The sequence below is a fragment of the Lygodium microphyllum genome, chromosome 15, assembly GCF_053477565.2.
Source record: "Lygodium microphyllum isolate KBCC chromosome 15, Lygodium_microphyllum_v1.1.10, whole genome shotgun sequence".
Classification (NCBI taxonomy): domain Eukaryota; kingdom Viridiplantae; phylum Streptophyta; class Polypodiopsida; order Schizaeales; family Lygodiaceae; genus Lygodium; species Lygodium microphyllum.
The window spans coordinates 45,863,326-45,885,858 of record NC_141149.1 but is presented as its reverse complement, the minus strand read 5'-3'; positions in this window follow the sequence as shown (position 1 = coordinate 45,885,858).

Genomic DNA, 22,533 nt, shown 5'->3' with positions numbered 1-22,533 from the left:
ACTGTCAAGCATAGACATGAGGCATAAGCAGTCCAAGAGCATGCCAAGTCGGTCCAAATGCCAGTGAATACCAACCAAGACGGAGCTTATGCATAGCTCAAATACATTCCATAGATTCAAACATGAGCTCAAAGTCGTCCCCAAATGTCAGATACATGATGGCAAATCCCAAAGCATACATCCAGTACCAATAGGTAACTGACAAAGCATCCAAAGTACCTTCAGCCCACTGTTATTACAGCCAAGTTTGATTGTCAAAACTGCAAAATTTCAGCCAATATTTCAGGCCAAAATCATGGCATAATCATGTGCATACATTCCCAAGGCACTAGGCATCATGTAGGCCGCATACGGGCATCAAACAAGGTAACCGGAGTAGAGTATAAGCATCAAATGCCAATGCCAAGTGTGGCTGCCCTATTTCCAACACTGTATAATAGTAAATGACAATCCCAAATCAGCCAATATTTCAAGCCAAAATCATGGCATAATCATGTGCATACATTCCCAAGGCATTCGGGCATCAAGTAGACCGCATATGGGCATCAAATAGCATAACCGGAATGAAGTGTAAGCAACAAATGCTAATGCCAATGGTGCTGCCCTGTTTTCAGCCTATTATGACAGTTTATGACAGTCCCAAATCTGAAGAAATCAGCCCCGAATGATCAAGACCAATGCCCAAAGCTTGAATGACATCAAACATGAAGTCTAATAGCCCTCTTGATGATCAAGGTAGAGAGCAAGAAGCAATGGCCAAGTGTGAAGCTGAAGTAGACGAGTGCTAACAGCCTGGAAAAAATGGTGCAATCTGCCCTGTTGGTGCTGAACTTGCTGCTGCTCCACATGGGCTGAAAGGGGGCAATGGGGGGCTCAAGAAGGGCCTATCAAAGGCCTATGACAAGCCTCTTTGAGCCTTGATAAGTGTAAGGTACAATATGATGGGAATAAGCTTCAAGGGTTTGAATCCATGACTACCCTTGCTGTTTGCAACCTATAGACTGAAATAAAACCCTTCAAACTCTGATGCAATACCTCAAGGGCAAGGCCCTGAAGAAGCCCAACAATGCCAGGAGGGAACTTGGGAAGCCGGGGAGTGTCGGAAGCTCGGGAGATCGGCTATGGCTGCCGGGATGGAGACCCAATGTGTGAAGGGAGTCGATGCGAAGGTAGAGAAGCACCGAGTCGAGCTCGAGCAAGAGGAAGCCAAGCTCTAATACCAGTTGAAAGGTGAGAAGGATCGAAGCTTGCACGCGAGCTATGACAGGAGAGCAAGAGCAAGAAAGAGAGAGACAAGAAATGGGAACTCCAACAATCATAATGTGTGACCGGGCCTTCCTTTATTTACTAGTCACTAAAATGAATGTAAAGAATAAAGTGACGTGACGGGCGCCCGCCACCTGCAGTGTGCAGTGGCAAGTACTGTCAGTGTAGTAATACACGGGGCGGCACGGCGGAGGCGCCTTTACCCCAACAAAAACTAGCCTCATGTTGCTTGAGGTAGACTCACGAGGGCCTTGATCGATTCCTCTGCAGAGGCAGCAATAGAAAATACCTTGGATACTTGTGGTAGCAAATGCTCTTGTGCCACTCCTCGACCAAGGAAATCTATAAGCATCTCCTCAAGAATGCATCCACTCCTCCTAGGATCTTGTGCCAAAGCGCTAGGAGTGCCTTCAATACTAGCAGACTCTTGTGCCAGAGCATTAGGACTAGCTTCACTCCTCGCATGCTCAGGAGTCCCCTCCATATGTTGCACATGTGTAGCATCCATAGCTGAAAACAAAACTATATGAGAAACACCAATCAGCAAAGCGGGACCCAGACAACATGCGAGGAGGGGCATTTCAAAACCTTGAAGTCCCCCCCTTGCATTCTAGAGGTCCTTAGTGGTTTGGGGCGTGGTGGACCCACACAATGCGAGGGGGATGGGGTCCAAAATCTCAAGTCCCCCCCTTGCATTGTGTGGGTCCTTGGTGGTTTGGGGTGGGGTGGACCAGCACAACATGGGGGGGGGGGGGGGGGGGGGGGGGCGGGGGGGGGGGGTTTCAAGATCTCAAGGCCCCCCCTTCATGTTGTGTGAGTCCTTAGTGGTTTGGGGTGGGCATAGGGAAAAACAACACAACGTGAGAGGAGGGATTCAAATCTGGAGGCCGTCCATCACATTATGTTGATCCTTGGTGGTTGTTTTAGAACGGGGGGACCACACAACATGGGGGGAGGGGGGTTCAAAATCTTGAGGCCCTCCTCTTGTGTTGTGTTGGTTCTTGGTGGTTGTTTTGGGAGGGAAAAGTGCACAACACGAGGGGGGGACTCAAGATTTTGAAATGCCCTCCTCATATTGTACGATTCTAACGCCCAGATGAGGGGGAGAGGGTGCAAGCTACTATACCAAAACAATAGAAGTCCAAAAAAGAGTGCAACGAGGTCGCAACTTAGGACAAAAAGCGAGAATGGACCGTTGATCAAGCAACACAAGCTAGGGGGAGGGTAGGAGAGAGAGAGAGAGTAGAGCGATAGAGAGGGAGTGAGTGAGTGAAAAAATAGGGGGAAAATCTACTCCTACCTCGGCTCTTTATTATAGCATTGGGTATTGCACACGTGGTGACTACGGGCACATTCACTATAGCATGCACGAGGAGCCTCACTAGTGGACACATGGCACCTCATTCATTTCTTCACATGAAAAGGGACCACTATGGTGGACATGTGGAATATGCTTTTAATTCTCACATGTGTGGGCACACGTTCTTGTTGACATGGCATCAAGTGATGTCAAAACATGTAAGCATCATATATAGCACAAAATTTGATACTTGATTGATTTTTCACTTTGCACATTGCAAGCCTCTTGAACCTCCATAGCTCTCAGCACTCATCTACGATGGTGAGTCTCTCCCTCTCTACAAAGCTGCACAACGCGATATAGCCATAACAAGTTGAAAGAGCACCCTCCCCTTGCATTGTGTTGGCCCAGGTCCTACACAACGCGAGGGGGGTGTGAAAAAATCTCAACCCACCCCCTTCGCATTGTGTCATTTTCCTCGGTGTGGGAGCTGCACAACGCAAGGGGGGACCTCCCAATCTTGCAATTCCCAGCCCTCACATTGTGCAATTCTTCCCCACCTCGTCAAGAGCTACACAATGTGAGGGGGATGCCTCCTATGTTGTGACCTTGCCCTCACGTTGTGTTGTTCTCATTAGGAAAATATGGACTCTCTTTTTTACCCCTTAAGGGGTTTCTCTCACCTCTCTCTCTCTAAAAAGAGATTCCAAAACAATATTAGAATTAGAGATCTTCTACAATCAAGCAAATCTCGTATTTGTATTTTCAATAGATTTCACATATTATTTTATTCTCAAACTGTAGGATAAGGTCACTTTTTCTCAAAATCCTCATAACTTTGAAAAAACAATTCTATTTTCTCAAAAAATGGAGCCAATCATTAATATACGACTCTTTAATGCCCTCATGACTTTTTAACATGAAAATATATTAGAACCATTCTCATTCTTGCTTCTTAAAAGGGTGGAGGTTAAAAAACAATATAAAATGATGTACACATCATATTTTAAGATTATTTTTTACCCAGAGACACCTTTTTGACTCAAGAGTTTCCTTGTAAATTTTTATCATTTTTGGACAAATATATGCTTATTTTTGGGCATTTTTTCATTCCCTCTCAAAGCTCTAGTTTTGTCCGAAATTTTGTATACTATTCTCCTTCCCTCCAAAATATGGTTTCTTGCTTACAAATGCTTCTGAAGTAACACTCGTTACTATCTATAACACTCTCTGCCCTGCTACAAGCGCATTTGCTGAAATCAAATAATCTCTACCTACAACACTCTCTACCTTGCTACAAGAAATCTCCCTCTTCAGTACTGTGCTATAAGATAACTTCCTCTTCAACACTCTATACTACAAGTAATCAAGTGATAATGGAGGTATCTTTATTTTTTAAATCTCTGTCATGTTATTATTCTTCATAGTTGTTGTTTAATCCTTAAGTGTCAATTCATAGAGAGAGAGAGAGAGGGGGGGGCGCGGGAAGAGAGAGGATTGTGTGAGATGAACTAAGAAAATAATTGATAGGGTGACATAGAGTAAATTTTTGCAACATCCTGACGCCTGACCTTGAAACTCCCTCGAGTACTTGGGTGCATCAAAATCCAATTCAACTTATAGTACTTATCACAAATCCAATTACCGTCACTATCTTTCTTCCATTGCAAGTATGTTACTGATTTTTTTCCTTTATGAAGACATCTATGATAACCAAATAGAAAAGTTACCTATCAACATGTGTACAATTTGCAAATTTTCTCTCCAAATGAAATGAAATTTAAATGGAGCAATTTTTAAAAAACAATGTACTTGTAATTCTTTTCAGAAAGAAGCCCAAAGATATTGAACAAGAAGTTGACTTATAACAAGACCATTGTTCCTTCACTTAGAAATTCCTAGAGTACAAAAACAAAAGAAATATGGAGTCAAAGCATACATATAACTTACATAGGCTTTGTCCAAATGAGTTGAAACTTAACCATGGAGCAACATAAAAAAGTGGCAATATACATGTGGCTCTCTTTGCAAAGAAGCCCAAAGAAGTTGAAGAACAAGACTCGGAGTAAAAAAAACAAAAGAAAACTTAGTATGCATATAGCTTGCATACATTTTGTCCAAACAATATAAAATTTAACTATGGAGCAACAAAAAAACAAGACAATATACCTGTAACTTTGTTTACAAAGAAACTGTAAGATGTTGAAGAAGAAGTTGAGTGTTCAAAAGATCATTGTTCTTGACTGTAAGAGACTCCTAGAGTACCAAAACAAAAGAAATTACATGTTAGAGAATGCACATAACTTGCACAGGTTTTGTCCAAATGAGATAAAACTTTACCAAAGAACATCCATGGAAGAGAATAATATATCTGTAAAGTTTTGTGAAGAAAATCTTAGGGCTTTGGTAGAACAAGCTCCACTCCTATAAAACATGTGAAACTCGCTCTGTGTTTGTGTAGAGGAAATGAAATTTCATAGGGTTACAGATAGGGCAAGCAACAATGAGGCTGTAAATTTTCATCGGGAAAGAAGAAGCGGGGAAAGAGATATGATAAATTTGAGTTCCACCTAAGAAAGAGGGGGAAATTTAAAAGGGGAGAAATGAAAAGTCAATCATAAAAAAATAAGAAAATTAAATTTCGAGTCACAAACTTCCAAGAAGTGACAGCATTGTATTCCCCACATTTCCCCTTATTTTATTGCTAAGGGAAGATTTGGGCCAAGATATGGCTAGAAGATTCATGTTACATGAATCTGGAATCCCAGCTCTCTCATTGGTTAGGCCTATATTTGTTTATTCACTCCTTAAGGGGGAAAAAAGACAGTCCACATTTCTCCTAATTCCCTGACTAGCTGGGAGAGCCACCCAATGTGAGGGTCAGGGCCTCCTAATGTAGTGGCCCCCCACCCTCACGTTGTGTGGTTTTCTCAAGCCCTACACAATGCAGAAGGGGGGAGGGGGCCTTCTAGTTTTGGGACCCCCCTTGCACTCTGTAGTCCTTGGGAGACTGCACAATGTGAGGGGGACCTCCTAATTTTGGGACCCCCCTCCCTCGCATTGTGTGGGTTCAGTCTCCTTTATCCCATTTCTCTAGTGTTTCACCCTTTCCTCATTGGGAGTTCTAATACTATGTTTGCACTCTTTCGTATAGACATGGCTAGAACAAAGCAGACCAAGAAGGTAATATCATCTCCAAAGATCCACACATTGCATAGCAAGAAGTATCCTCTAGGCACAATGTGCAGGATGATGTATCAGTCCCTGGCCCAAGCTCGCAAAGCAAGGATCTGATTCTGGGAAGATGATGACCCCCTTGCAAACCAAAGCTCAGCATAAGCAGTACCAGTAGCATGTCTCAATCCTTAAAGTGCTGAGGAGGATCATGAGCTTGCAATTGCAAAGATGCCATCTACCATGATTGGTAAAGATATATGTGAAACAAACAACCTCAACTTTCACTGGCATGCCTCAGCGCATTGGATTTCCTACATGAAGCCGCCAAGGAATTTATGGTAGAATTTTTTTTAGGACTCCTGCATTTTAGAAGTTCATGTCTATAGGGTGATAGTGATGCTTAGGGACTTCACATCCCTTAGGTTACTCAAGTTTAGATACAACAAGTTGTTGGTCTGACAAGGCATTATGGATAGGAAGATGAAAGGAATTTTAATGATTCCTCCCCTTAGAAAGAGCAAGGAGGTAAGGGTGACTGATGTCATGCCCTTGCATTCCCACAACACGAGGCTAAATGTCTAGAAGGTTACCTAGGAAGAAACAGAGGCTCATGAGATGGAGGCCGAGGAGACAGAGGCTAAGAGAGAGACCACGCAAAAAAGAGGGAGGCATCTTAGCATGCATGAGGACAATCATAAGGCACTTGAGATAGTGGGTCCATTTTTTGATGTTGTGCTCCCTCTAACAAGGCCACACTAACAACAGCTCAACGCCATCTGCTTTAGTGAGGATGGTATTCAGTCATCTCAAACCTTCAAAAGGAGGTCAACAATTGTGTAATGATCGCAATCTTAAGGCACTATGAAACTCTAAAAATTTTGTATATTTTCCTCGTATGCATATGTCCTAAACCTTATTATTTATTTTCTTCTTTTGTAGCTTAATTCTTGTAAACCTTCCCTTCGATGTTCAAGAGAAGGTTTTCATCATAGATTCTCTCCTATCAACAATTTTGACCCAGGACAGAACGTCATATCTGGACGTGTTCCCATATGGTACCGAGATTGCAATTTGGATCTCGTACAACATCAAGTTATGGCATACCATGAAGATAATGTCTTTTTTGTATTATTTTTTTTAACACCATATTAGAGAATTTGGAAATCTCCCAAGTCTCACTTTCAAAAAAGGGGTAAAGATTTGGCCATGTGGCTAAAGCTTAACCCATGCTTCAAAGTGGGACTTGGAAAGACAACCTATATAGTAATTAGGGTAGAATCCATTTTCAAGTAAGGGGGCAAGATTTGATGATGTGGCCAAATATTAACTATATTGGGAATTCCCAAATTCCCTAATATAGTGTTAAAAGTTATCTCACATTTTTTTTAATTGCCAAACTTTATTGTCCTCCTTGCCTTGTAGATCTCATTAGAGCTTGATTGTTTATGATATTCCCAAACGGAGATGCTTTCTAGCCAACTCAACTAAACGATACCATGATAATGTGAAGAAGTAAGTTTCATGAGAGGGAAAGGGAAAGGGAAAGAGAGAGGGAGAGGGAGAGAAAGAAAAGCACTAACTATGTTTTCCTTTACCAAAACAATTCTTTGGAAAAGCTAGCAAAGGTCTTTGAGTCAGTAGTTCAAGACCACGAAATGGTGGACAATAGAAGAATTATTATTTACAAAGTGCCAGAGCAAGGTGACAGCCATAGCTGCGAATAGAGAGTTTGCTAGAATGCAAAACTGCTCCTTGAATATCTACTTGGGCAACAAACCGGGCAACAGGTGAGCACTTAGCAACTTATACAGAAGATGACCTTCTTTGATTTAGAGAAAAGATTGTTGAAAATCTAATCAAACTAGGCAATAGGTGATGTAAGATTACTTTTTGCTAATTTAACCCTGCATAGCCTTAACAATTTTATACTTAGTCTCATTTCTATGATTTTATGTAGGGTGAGCACTTAGCAACTTATACAAAAGATGACCTTCTTCGATTTAGAGAAAAGATTGTTGAAAATCTAATCAACTGTGCTTCTCATCGAAATCTCTCAATACCACCTACATATGTCCCTCCAGCTCCATGCACAAAACCTCAAGTTGAAATGCCATATCCCCATTCCAATGCCATTGACTTAGATTATTTGCACTCAACTGATGACACCAATTATTTGGACACTTCTAATATAGAGAGGATGTAATGATTGTAAATATGCCAAAATTATAGTATTCAAATAAGAAATTTCCCTCTTGTATATAATCTAGAGCTTTTGTAATCAAATTACCATAATTGGAAATGGAATTCAAATAGTTTTTGTATCACTTTTCGTCCTTTTTACAATTTTGCATCTATATTTCCATTTGTACTATTGGATAGGTTTAGGCAAGAGGAAAAATTGTGTAGTATGAATGTTCTTACATAAAGTATTTCTCTCCTTTCTCTGGGACACTTGCACATAAGATTCACCATGATTCACATTATTTGCAAAACATGAAAAATGCATCTTAGACAATGTACTACACTTTTGGATTACATACTCTATTTACCTTGTAACCATTGCACTTGGACAAATAAGCATCAAGGATATTTAGGTCCTCATTTGTTAGGTCCATTCACACTTGACATAAAGAAACATTTGCCCCTATGATGAGCATTGTTATGAGCTCATCCTCTAACCAAACCTCCAACATGATCATAGGATTATCAACATCTTGTAAGTCTTGATCAATTGTTATGATCTTTCCATTCACATAATGCTATCTCGTGTAGTATAAAGTCAGAATAAAATTTTATGATGCAATCATATATTTGCAAACGATAGATTTCCTCTCCACTTTGGACATAATCCCACATACCTTTTTTATATTCCAGCTCTGACCTAGAAAGTCCATACATTTCTTCAATTTGCATATGAACATTGATGTTGTTTTTCAAACTTCCTCATCATTAAAAAATCCACAAAAACATGTAATGACATGAAGATTGTGATCTTCACTTTTCTACTAGCTATATTAGGTTGTAGATATCTTTGAATATCTACTTAGATATTTAATCTATAAGATTCACATGTTTTCGCTTTCAAGATTTGCCACTCTACACTACCCAAAGTTGGGAGTGGAAAAGGTCTAAGAGATCTAAATCCTATTACGCTTAATGGTGAATTGTAAAATTTATCATTTTAAAAAAATCCATCCTTGGACAATGACTTATGAGAGATCTCTTTGTACCACTACTCGCCAATAGAGCCGTGAATGGCATCAAAGATTCCAAGTATGCTTTTGATAGGTTGCTAATCTTCAAGGTTTGATGGATATATATCTACAACCCTAAACTGACTTCACTAAATTCCTAAAACATAAAAACTTGGTTTCAAGCCTATTGAAATTTTTTGAACTTACAGTTTGGTCTATGGCATGGCACGTCAGTAGACCAGTTCTGCAAATGTAGTTCTAAGTGTATATACGCATGTTGAATAAGCACCTCCTTGATTTTTTTCCATGATCCTTTGACCTTGAAATCCTTGACTCGCCCCTTGTAGGTGTCAATGAATTCATTTCCATCTCATCTTCTCTTCCTTGTCTCTGCAACATAACCCAACTACCAATAGAGATGATAGTAGTAGGAATCCACCTATTGTTGTCAAGATTAAGATTGTTATAGATTGCGATTGCTTTGATAGAAGAGGAAAGATGCTGAGGACGTGAGGCTTTCATTGACATAGAAGATGAAGTAGAAGAAGATATTGAGTGAAAAGAGAGAATAGAATAGAAAATATTATGCAAAAATGAAGGGATAACATAAAGTTTGCTAAAATGTTGGAGTTTTTTGAAAAAAACGGAGGGATACTATACTAGAGGGAAAACGTTTGAGTGTATTATTCAAGAATTTCAAGAAAATGACTAGGATAATGCAAGCTTGTGCAGGACTAACATGAAATGTCTCCATCTACTATCTTTAACTGCGCCAATACATCTTGTTTCTTGTGCCTCCATGAATTTATGCTCCAAAAATACCTAAAAATGCTTCTTTTTAAACATCTATAAAAACGAGATAAAAGACTTTAAAATGAGAAAAAACCTATTTTACTATAATGGTAACTCTCTAGCGCGCATAGAACGCTAGGCCGCTTCGTTGTCGCGAAGCGGCAAGCGAAGTTGCCGTGCTATCGCATGGCAACTTCACTCAACAATCCATTTCTCATCTCTCTCTCTCTCTCTCTCTCTCTCTCTCTCTCTCTCTCTCTCTCTCTCCCCCCCCTAAAATTCCCTATCTAATTCTCTCTCTCTCTCTCTCTCTCTCTCTCTCTCTCTCTCTCTTTGCCTTCTATTTTAGTTTATTTTTTCCTCTCCTGGTTCTCTCTCTCTCTCTCTCCTCGCTTTTCTTCTCTCTCTCTCTCTCCTTTTATTCTCCCCCCTCTCTCCTCTCTTTTCCTTCTCTCTCCCTCTCCTCTTTTTTCGTTTTTTTCTTCTTTTCTCCCTCTCCTCATTCTCTTTTTAATTTTTTTATTTTCTCTCTCTCTCTCTCTCTCTCCTTTTCTTCTCTCTCTCTCTCTCTCTCTCTCCTCTCTTTTTCTTCTCTCTTTCTCCTCTATTTTTTATTCTCTCTTTTTAAATTTTATCTTTTCTCTCTATAATTCTCTCTACATGTTCTCTCTCTCTTCTTCTTCTTCTTTCACTTTCTTCCCCCCTCTCAGTCTCTCTTAAAGTATGCAAATTTTATCTTTTCCTTATATATAATTCTCTCTTTATGTTTATATTCTCTCTCTTCTCCTCTCTCTCTCTCTCTCTCTCTCTCTCTCTCTCTCTCTCTCCCCCCTTTTCTTCTTCTTCCCTTTCTCCTAATTTTCCTTTTTTTCTTCTCTCCCTCTCTCTCTTTTAAATTTTATATTTTTCTTCTCTTCTCTCTTTTAAATTTTATATTCTCTCTCTCTCTCTCTCTTCCCTCCCTCTCCTTCTCTCTCCCTTTCTCTCTCACTCAAAAAATATTTAAAATTTAAAAATACTTTTCTCTTTTTTCTTTTTTCCCATCTCTCTTCCTCTTTTCCTCTCTCTTCTTCTTCTTCTTCTTCTTCTCTCTCTCTCTCTCTCCCCCTCTCCTCTCCTTTCCTTCTCTCTCTCTCTCTCTCCTCTTTTTTCTTTTTTTTCTTCTCTCTTTAATTTTTTTTCTTTTCTTTTTCTTTTAAATTTTATCTTCGTGTTCAAATTCTCTCTCTTCTTCTTCTTATTTTCTCTCTCATTTTCTTCTCTCTGTCTCTATCCCTCCTCTCTCCTCTTTTTTCATTTTTTCTTTTCCTCTCTCTCTCTCTCTCTCTTAAATTTTATATTTTCTCTCTCTATAATTCTCTTTCTCTCTGTTCTCTCCCTCTCCTTTTCTTTCTTTTTTTCTTTTTGTATCTCTCTCTCTCTCTCTCACTCTCTCTCTCTCTCTCTCCTTATTTTAATTAAACAAAAAGTTTACATTAAAAAGTTTAATTAGAGAGAGAGAGAGAGAGAGAGAGAGAAAGAAAACCTAGGCCCTACGCATGAGAGAGAGGGGGGAAGAAAAATGTTTAATTTAAAAAAGACTATTCTCTTTCCTCTTTCTCCCCCTTCTCTCTCCAGCTTCTTCTTATCATTTTTCTTCTTCTTCTCTCTCTCTCTTTTATTCTATTTCCTTCTCAAAGTGTGTGAAAAACTATATTCGAAAAATTTTAAATTAATTTTTTAAATATTTAATTAAAAAAGTTTAATCTAACTGAGAGAGAGAGAGAGAGAGAGAGAGGAAACCTAGGCCCTACACATGAGAGAGAGGGAGGGGAGGGGGGAGGAATTTAATTAAAAAGGAAAGGGGGTTTTAATTTTAAAAAGGGAGGTGAGGAAAGGAGGCTTTAATGAAAAAAGGGAAGAGGAAGAGAAAATGAGATATTACACGTGAGAAAGAGAGGAGGGGAGGGAGTTTTGATTAAAGAAAAGAGGTTTGGAAAAGGAGTAGATTCGGGAAGCCCTCTGGAGGTTCGAGGCTTTCCGAACCTATAGCTAAAATAATATAGTAGTTATTCTTCTTCTTCTCTCTCTCTCTCTCCCCCTCTCCTCTCCTTTCCTTCTCTCTCCTTTTTTTTCTTTTTTTCCTTCTCTCTTTAAATTCTTTTCTTTTCTTTTTCTTTTAAATTTTCTTTATGTTCAAATTCTCTCTCTTCTTCTTCTTCATATTTTCTCTCTCTCATTTTCTTCTCTCTGTCTTTGTCCCCCCTCTCTCCTCTTTTTTCCTTTTTTCTTTTCCTCTCTCTCTCTCTCTTAAATTTTATATTTTCTCTCTCTATAATTCTCTTTCTCTCTGTTCCCTCCCTCTCCTTTTCTTTCTTTTTTGCTTTTTGTATCTCTCTCTCTCTCTCTCTCCTTATTTTAATTAAACAAAAAGTTTATATTAAAAAGTTTAATCACAAAGAGAGAGAGAGAGAGAGAGAGAGAGAGAGAGAGAGAGCTCAATGCTCTTATTATCAAGTATATCCCTAATAAAATGATACTTCATCAGTATGTGTTTTTTCTTTGCATAAAATACAAGATTTTCTGCTAACATAATAGCACTCTAACTATCATAATGGAGGATAAGAACCTCTGTAATGCCAAGCTCTTCCACCAAATGTGAAAGCTTGGAGCTTGAGGATCAAACTTGCTTGAACTTGCACCTTGGATCGTGGAGCTTCTGGAGTACTTGAGGGAGGAGGCAACTTGATTGAGCATAAGGCAAGCTCGCTACACTTGTAGGTATGAGGGTGCGCACAACTATGTGAGAGGTAGCCATTACACTTGGCTTGAAACACTTGAAACAATAAGAAGTCCATGGGTCTTGGTAGTTGAGCATGAGCTCCCACATTTTGGTTCCATTGCCACCAAGATAATGGATTCAAGCTTTGAGTTCTTGCACACTCCAAATCAAGCATTGAAGTAGGGTTTGCCCCAAAAGTGGTGCTTGAGATAGGTAAGAAGCGAGGGAATTGAAGAGGTATTCGATCTCCTTTGCAAGTAAGTTTTTGGCTTTTTTTATTTAGGTAAGTAGGTTGAATTAGTATAAGTGGTTGCTTGTGATTTGGATGCATTTAGATAAGGAAAAAATAGAAATGCACAGTAGGGTTTAGGTTGTAATAACATGCCCAAAAAATGAAAAAAAGAGGGAAAAGAGAGCTTGATAATTTGCTTCACAATGCGCTCTTCTTTAGTGGACAAAACCCAAGGAGCATGAGGTAGCTGCAAGCGACCATCAGTACTCGACTGCAGCCAAAGCTCCTCCATCTTGCCTACCTCCTTCGAATCCATTCATGCCCCTGCAGTGTCTCTTTCATGTGATGTGGTCCCATAGTAAGCTGCCTACGTTCTTGAAAATATGAATGGTGATCCAACAAGTGGTTGATCTGTAAGTGGGTCCAATACATCAACTCGTAGAAAACTGAGAACCATCGCATTCCATTTGGATGTGACTCCGTGTGGACCATTTTCAGCTCGTACCAACTTTGGGCGTTCATACGTGCTGGAGGTCGTCTAAGAAAACCTTCCCTAAGTTCATGACCCTCTGGCAAGAAAGCAGCGTGTCCTTGATATACCATCTTCTTCATGGTTCGTGACCAATTTTGGCCCACACAATGGACATGCATGATAACCTGAGATAACCAGACATGTCCCAACACATCTATCCAGTGAATACAAACTTGAACGAGCTATGATAGATATTACCAACAAGAACGAAAGCCTACTTACCTAAGTACTCCCCAAATCCCAGAAAGTCATTCATGGTTCACATGAGAATGGCTCGAATATTGGCGGACCACCGACCATCGCGCTTGCTCATATCTTCCACGATGACCCCCTCCTCCCACAAAATCTTAAGCTCATCGACTAATGAACAAAGATACACGTCCATATTTTTGACTTTGTAGCGACCGGGAATGAGCAAGCTAAGGATGAGATGTTCTTTCTTCGTAGAAAGCCATGGAGGGATGTTGTAGTTGACAAGGACTATAAGCCACATACTGTAAGAAGTTGAGTGTAGTTCGAATGGATTCACGCCATCCATAGAAAGACAGAGCCGAAGATTCCTTGGCTCTCGGGCAAAGCCTGGAAAGGTAGAGTCAATGTGGCTCCATGTGCGTGAATCCGCTGATATTCGTTGAACTCCATCTGTGGATCTATTCTACTCATGCCACATTGTCAAGCTCGCTACACCGGACGTATGAAACATGTGGTTTATGTGGAGGATAAGCGAAAAGTGTCTAAGAACTTTTTGAGGGATGGTTTGCCCTTGCAAGTCTTGTCGATACATGTGAGCACCACACTTTGGATATGTCTCCATAGTCTTATATTCTCCTCGAAATAGTATGCAATCGTTGATACATGCATGGATATTGTTGTAGTCCATGCCAAGCTTTCGTAAAACATGTCGTGCATCATCACGAGACTCAAACATGGTATTTGCAAGTGGTAATATATGATACTTCAGTAACCTGAAAAAAAAAATCATAAAGCACCTTGAAAAAGCACAAATGTTTTTTATGATAGTGCCAAAAAGAAATCAACGAAGCATACGTACAAGGTACCTGAACAACTAGGTCACACTCACATCGCTCCATCCGTATTTTGCTTACACACTTAGGAGTGCAAGCCGTGTCTTCAGGCGAGATACTCGGCACCCATCATATAATGGTATGGATGCTTCCTCTCTAAGCGGATCAGATGTCTCAACATCCATGGGCATCAATGTATCGATCATTACCTCCATCTCAGGCTCCAAGATTGTAAGAAAGTCAGGAAGGCTGTCTGTCTCCTCTGGTATTGATGATATAGATTGGGTAGTACCTTCCAAGTGGTGGATTGGCTCAGGCACTCCATCCATCGCACGCCCACGAACTCTTCTAGCTAGCCGCAAAGGGTGCACTCCTCCTTGGGACGAGACGTCACCTTCCTGGATAGAAAATTTGTCGGCCACACCCAATGTTTTTGTATATGATACTCAATTAGTTTGCGAATACAACGCATGATTGATATACGCTTTTCTTACTGTTTGCTCAAAATCTAGGATCGCATGATCAATGATCTCTGATTGAAACTCGCCGAAGCGTCGTAGTATTCTATAGACAATTGACGTTTTCGTCTAATTTTCAGCTTACATTGAGAGCAAGGACATGGGACACGTTGATTAAGATACACCTCGCGATCTTGAACATCGCGACCTTCATCGTTTTTCATTTGGTCTAGGTTACGATAAATAATTTATTTTTGTTATCTTTTTTTTTTCTTTCTTAAATTGTTTGATAAGGGAATTCTTCTCTTGTAACTCAACAAAATTAATGTATGTAAAGTCTCCACCCACCCACAAATTAACGTATGTCGAAGTGTTTCCCGTCTCATGGTATTGCATCGGACCTCACCACCACCACCACCACTACTACTGCTACTACTACAAACAAGAAAAGAATAAGTTAAAGAATAATATCTTACCCTCTCTTTGTTTTTTATCCATTCATTCTTTTCTCTCCGTCCCTCCCTCTCTCTTTCTCTCTTTCTTTATTATGTTGTATGTTTATTTCCTCTCTCTCTCTCTCTCTCTCGTTCATTCTTTCTTTTTCTCTCTTCCTCTACCTCTCTCATTTCCTTTAACAAAACATCTCTCTCTCTCTCTCTCTCTCTCTTCTTCTTCTTCTTCTTATTCGTCTACCACTACCACTACCACTACCACTACCACTACCACTACCACTACCACTACCACTACCACTACCACTACTACTATTACTACTACAATAAACAAGAAAAGAATAAGAAGAATAAGAAGAAAAAAAAAAACAACTACTACTACTACAAACAAGAAAATAAGAAAAAACTACTACTACTACTACTACTACTACAAACAAGAAAACTAAACAACAACAAACAAGAAAGGAAAAAAAAACTACTACTACAACAATAACAACAAACAAGAAAAGAAAAGAAAAAAAACTGCTACTACTACAACAACAACAACAAAAAACAATAAAACTACTACTACTATGACTATAACGACGACTACAACCATGACCATGACCACGACTACGACTACGACTATGACTACGACTACGACTACCACAACAATAATAAACAAGAAAAAAGGAAATTAAAACAATGACTACCACAACAACAATAAACAAGAAAAGAAGAAATTAAACAACAACTACCACTACCACTACTACCACAACAACAACAAATAAGAAAAGAAAAAATTAAACAACTACTACCAAAAAAATAAATTAATAAATTAATAAATTAAAGAACTACTACTACTACCACTACTACTACTACAAACAAGAAAATAAGAAATTAAAGAACTACTACTATTACTACCACTACAAACAAGAAAAGAAGAAATTAAAGAACTACTACTACTACTACAAACAAGAAAATAGGAAATTAAAGAACGTGATCTTACCCTCTCTTTGTTTTTTATCCATTCATTCTCCTCTCTCTCTCTTTTTCTCTCTTTCTCTATTACGTTTAATGTTTTTTCCCCCTCTCTCTCTCTCGTTCCTTCTTTCTTTTTCTCTCTTCCTCTCCCTCTCTCATTTCCTCTATTTCTCTCTCAGTACACAGATTTTTAACAAAAACAAGCAAAAGAAAAGGAGAAAAAACAAAAACAAAGCAAGAGGGAACAATGCACTCACCGCAAAGGCCCGAGGATGGATTCGGTGACTCCTCTTCGCCCTCTATACACTTCCTCCTATTCTTTGCAAACAGCGGCGGTGGCGGTGAGAAGCTATCCTTCTCCCTCTTTCTCTCTTTCTCTCCCTCTCCCTTTCAAACGCAAGATGCAGTTCGCTCTCCCTTTCGCTCCCTCTTTCGTTCGTTCGCGCAAAATGCCATGCTCAGGTTTCGGCCTACTTTTTTTCACCTGAGTACCGCCGCTAGCGACGCCGCTAATTTGCATTGGAAATGGCCATTGCTACACTCCTGTATCCTTGTAGTACTAATCTAGACTACATATACAAATACAAAAATCCTTGCACACAAACTTAAAGGATGCCTAGTCCAAGCTTAAAGGCTTAGGCTAACATGCATGGGTTAATGTAACCTTAAGCTTAAAGGCTTCATGAACTCAAGGGCTTGGGCTAGCAATATTAAGATAGACTAAGCATTTCAACTCTCACTTAGATATGTTGATGCCTAGTTTGGATGGGGATCAAGCCAATATTTGGGACAAGATATTTAATAATTAAATAATATTTTGCCCATATAATTATTTTTGGTAGTTGTTAGATGATGATATTGCATCATCTTAGAGTATGCATGATGTTATGGGAGGTTTTATGCCTCCCATTTAGATCAACTTGTATCAAAATGAAACTTGTACTCCACTGTGTGACTCTAAAGTCTATCCATTGTACAAGTCTTTATTGAATGATTATAACTATATATATATATATATTCAAATGTGAGAAGGTGTAGCAATGGAGGTGGTGAGCCATTCGTAAATGCTCAAATATAGGAGGCACTATCTAATGAAGGGACTAAGCATTAGTCAATCGAGCCAATCTAGCTAGAGATGATTAAATGATAAAGAATCTCCTTAATTAGAATGACCTTTGTAATGATGCCAAGGCCTAGCTAAGACACTGCTCTATGAGGGGGAAATGATCTAAGCTAAAGGCATCTTTAACATTGTTGAACTTGCAATCTCTTTATGGATGGAGCAATATTAGTGTAATAGCCTTATTCACGTAGATAGTTCAAAATTCGTAGCATATGCCATAATGGTACATGGCTAAGGGCCATAACATTATTCCATTTATAGATTGTAAGTTAGTTTAAAAGCATATAATACCAACAACAAATGTATTTCTTGACAGTCATGATGAGGAAAAAAGAACCTTAAGAATGTTGGCTATTGGCTACAATACCATCTATATGTGTTCTAATGACTACATTCTCTTCAAAAATGAACATGTAGAGCTAAATGTGTGTCCAAAGATTGGTATTGATTTTGGTATCACATTTACATGCAATGTCAGACAATACTATTCAAAGTGTGTCACTTTCCCTTTATATCACAAGTCCAACACATGGCTATGTAGAAAAACTAAGTGCACCTTATGTCTTGGCACTCCAAAAATTGACCCTCTAACAATGTGGTGCATTTCCCCATGGATTTCCTACACCTTATGTCTTAACACTCCAAAACTTGATCTTCCAACAATGTGGTGCATTTCCCCACAGATTACATGGTATGGAAAAATATCAAGATCAGTGGCCTAACTTTAGGAAGGAGGCTTGACACTTGAGACTCATTTTTATTGTTGGGGTAAAGGGCAATGTGGCTAGCCACCTATCTTACTTACTAACCCTAAATATATATCTACACACTCATTCTTTATTCTTTGAGTGGTAAGACAATAAGATGCTCCTCATAGGAGAGCTATTATAGGCACCAAAAATATTACATTTTTTGTGTGTGTGCGTGCACGCATGCATGTGTGCACGAGTGCACATGCACAATCTCCATTCTCCTTGCACCTCCATCATTTGGTATCAGAGTGGGTGGGAGTCTCTAGCTAGCATTGTCGATAGAAATCCTCATGGTCTTCATTTTGGACAAGATTTGACACACACTTAGAGGTTGGCAAATTCTCAGAGGAGGCCTATAAGGCCTTAATTTTGTCCATTTCTCAATTGGAGGTTGTTTGGGCTCCATTATTGACATGTAAGTGTTGTATAGGTTGTTTTGTCTTCTATATAGGTTGATTAGAACGTGCAAAACATATTAAAGCTAACAATGACACTATTTATAGGTTACTAGCAATTGGTAATCAATTGATGGACTATTAGAAAAAAGTAGTTTCAAGTTGCAAGTTGTTTGACACCAAGTTGTAGATTATGGATTTTGAGAAAATTTCACAATTTTGGAGTTTACTATTGGTTGTTATTGTATGTAGCAAGTGTTACTAGAGTAGAAACTTTGATGTTGTAGCAATTCTTGAGCTACATATATTGTCATCCTTTCCATGCATGTTTACTTGTGAATGAGCAAAAACATTGTTCTTTGATGCACTATAATGGTTGCAGGGAGATCAACCTTTTGATGTGCTTCTAACAGTTGAATACTATTATAGTGCTATATCTATGAGAAAGTATTGGTACTGTAAGACAATATTTTAATTAATACAATGATTTTCACAATATTTTGATAATGGTATATGCATTATTCATAAGCAATGGTTCATTTTCTATCTTCTCTCAGTTTTGGTTATATTAAGTAGGTGTTACAAAATTTTATACAAGTTTTGTGGTATAGCTTGTTGATTTTCTAATTGTTGATACTTGATAGTTGTTTTGCACAAATCCCTTCATTGCTTGCAATGGGCAAGGAACTATATAACATTAGGAAGTTTGATGGTGCTAACTTTAGTTTGTGGAAGGAGTAGATCCAAGATGCCCTTATTGAGAAGAAGTAGTCGGGGCACATAAAAGGCATACATGGAAAACCAACAAACATGTCCAAAGAGGATTGGTTGGAGCTTGATGCATTGACTAAATCTACTATTAGGTTGCAATTGGTAGAACATGCATATTTTATAGTTGTGAATGGGACCAATACGCATGAATGAAGGAAGAAGCTATGTGACATTTATGAGAATAGTCTTTCTCTCACAAATCTTATGTTAACACGTTCGTACTTACCCACAATGTGTAATGAAAAGAGATTGTCAACATGTGCTTTAGTGTGGGTAGATGTCACAAGTTACATGCAATTAGGGTTTCTATGAGTAGTTATAACCTTGTGATTAGGGCTTCAATGAGTAGTTACAACCTTGCAATTAGGGTTTTCAATGAGTAGTTACTACCTTGCAACTATATTGTGTCTCTATTAAGAAACAAAAAGAGATATTGCATAGTTGTTCGTGACATTATCTCAAACTAACACACATTTCAATTTGCAATGTAATGGTACCATAGACATAGATTTTTAAGCTCCAATAGGTACCATAGACATAGATTTTTAAGCTCCAATAGTTAAAGATATTGAATGTCTTTAATAAATGGGCATGTATATCTCCACACGAGTGCTAAGAAGAATGCATTTCATTGAACCAGGGTAATCAATTTACATTCACATTGTTCTTAAAGTTAACAATCTTTCATTGTTGACTACACATGCTAAAGGTTGAAAGCAAATGTGCATTATACGACTAATTCAATTTACAGTTTGCAAAATGCATTGTGGTATCCATCTTTACTAACAATTGCACACAATCCATGTTTTTGATGCTCTTGGACACGCTACATCTTGTTTATCATAACACAACTACTCATTAACAATCTTTGAAACTATCAAAGACCGACACACTTGTCATACACATGCTTAAAGGCTCTATGTTCTCAATTTAAAGAATGTTTGGTTTAAAGTGTACTTACATTTGTTATACAAATGGTAGTACAAGGTGGACATTATTAGCACATCTAGAAACAATGGCAATCAAGCATGTGTCTCACCATCAATGTGACAACACACAACACAATTGCATTGTTCTAACCATTGCTTAGCTAGTGCTTACTTTTATTGGATAGACACAGAAAGGTGAAATACTAGTGTTGCATTATAGTTTACCTGCTATTGAGCTCCAACACCATGTTGGGATGGGACAAGATGGATGATGGTGCTCCATGCAATGATCCACCTCGTTTCTCTACATTGTGTTTGCCTCACAATGCTTATGTTGAACTTTGTGATACCACATGTATTTACAACTGAGAAAATTGCCTTGTGGTTTGCAGAATGGCCTTATTGTTTTGTTTAAATGAGAGTCAACTTTTTGATAAGGAGATGAATTGGTCATAGGTGTTATCTTCCCAAAACCCTATTGATGGATCCATGTCATTTCAACCACCACTTGTCTCTTGTGCTATTTCCCATCCACCACAAATATCTTGCCCATTTTGAGATCCATTCATTTCCCTACCACCCATTCCTCGTGCTGTTCAACAACACCCAACTTTTCCATCCAACTTACAGTTCCCTTAGAAGGCCTCCAAAATCCTTTGTCCTTAAGACCACCTACCTATCATCTTAAAGAGATTATGTGCATATGCCCTTGCAAACTCCGTCTGCAATTGACAATAAAGCTCACTCAAAATTGCAAACTCCATCTCATGGTTCATCCACTATGTCAAGGTTTCTTGCTCAAAACTCCCCTCCGATTGAGGTGGAGACAATCTCAAACAAACTAATGGAGACATAAGACATGCCCTTGAATGACAAGGATGAGGGTGATAGCCCAATTCATGAAGAAGAAAACCAATGATGATCATGCACCAAAATCACCTCTATTAAAGAGCCACCACTTCACAAAACAAACATGCAAATAGCTTTGAGAAGTTGAAGAAACAAAGCACTGCTAAATTGCAAAGGAAAAAGCTTGCAGATGGTGAATCCTCCACTTTTAGAGATCATTGGTTGATCGAGGATTTTAGAGTCGTTGCAAATGCGAAGCTTCAATCAACAAGGAAATGACTGAGGTGAGGGGGAAAAACACTTTCCTCGCCTTGGATGAGAGATGGCACAAGGTGTCCACATGGTGCAAAGCAACACAGGTGAAGAAAAGTCCCCTTCAATGTTGAGACGAGTGGGGGAGCACCTTCCCAAAGTACAAGACGATTTGGGATCAAGATAGTGTTGTTCCATCCAACAAGAACATGTATGCTTTGATGGACAAAGGGGAGTGTGTTGAGGGGGCATTTCCAAAAACATTCAACAGAAGACTATATTACATACTAGGTAGTAGGATTGAGGTTGTTCTACTTGTTAACAAAATGCTAGTGGCAATGATGCCGTGTAGGTGCTGCAATTAGGATGGATGGAGGTACCAACATATCAAATACTATGGCCATAGGGAATGCCACTACAACTCCTGTTGGTGAAAGCAGCCCCTATTTTGAGAACAAGGGCAAGTCTTTAAAAAAAGGCCATGATCATAAAGCAAGAGTTTCGAGACACACAAGTAAAAACTTACTTGAGTGTATAGAGTGAATCCAAAAGGAAAGAGTCAAGCAACATCAAAAGCATGAGGAGCAACAACAAAGCTAAGTGGAGTAAATGCTTACTTTCTAGGATGGTCAAGTTGAGAAGAACTAGGCCCAAGTGCAAGCTCTTCAAGACTCCTACTATTTAAGTATAGAAGTACCTTGACAAAGAAGCACACAAATGGAATGCTCAACACAAATGCAATTTTAACAACTTCAACTATGTTAACACTTATCTCACCAAGGGCACTACTTAAGGATACAAGTACCCCAACAAAGAAGTACACAAATGGAATGCTTAAGAACTTGAGGTATATTAACACTTAGTAAGGGCACCACTTAAGTATATCAAGTATGTATGTGAAGACAACTTAACAAAGAACATACCATTTTGCAAAGATTTACACGAATAGAATGTTCATATCTCAAGAAAACATCATACAACATACTTGTTGAGTCGGCCTAGTGTGACTCCATTTTTGTCAATTAGTTTTCTCATGTTTGCTACATCCCATTTTTCTTTAAGTCTCTTAACAACTTAATGCATCTCAACACTTAAGTATAAACTAACTTCAACAAAGAAGTTATTGAACAACTTGATGTACCTTAACCATATATCTCATCAAGGGCCCTATTATGTTCACTTGCCTTAGCAAAGAGGTACACAAACGGAATGCTCATATCTCAAGACAACATTGTATAACATACTTGTTGAGTCAGCCTAGTGCGACTAATCCATTTTTTAGAACTACTTGTCTCATGTTTGGTACATTCCAT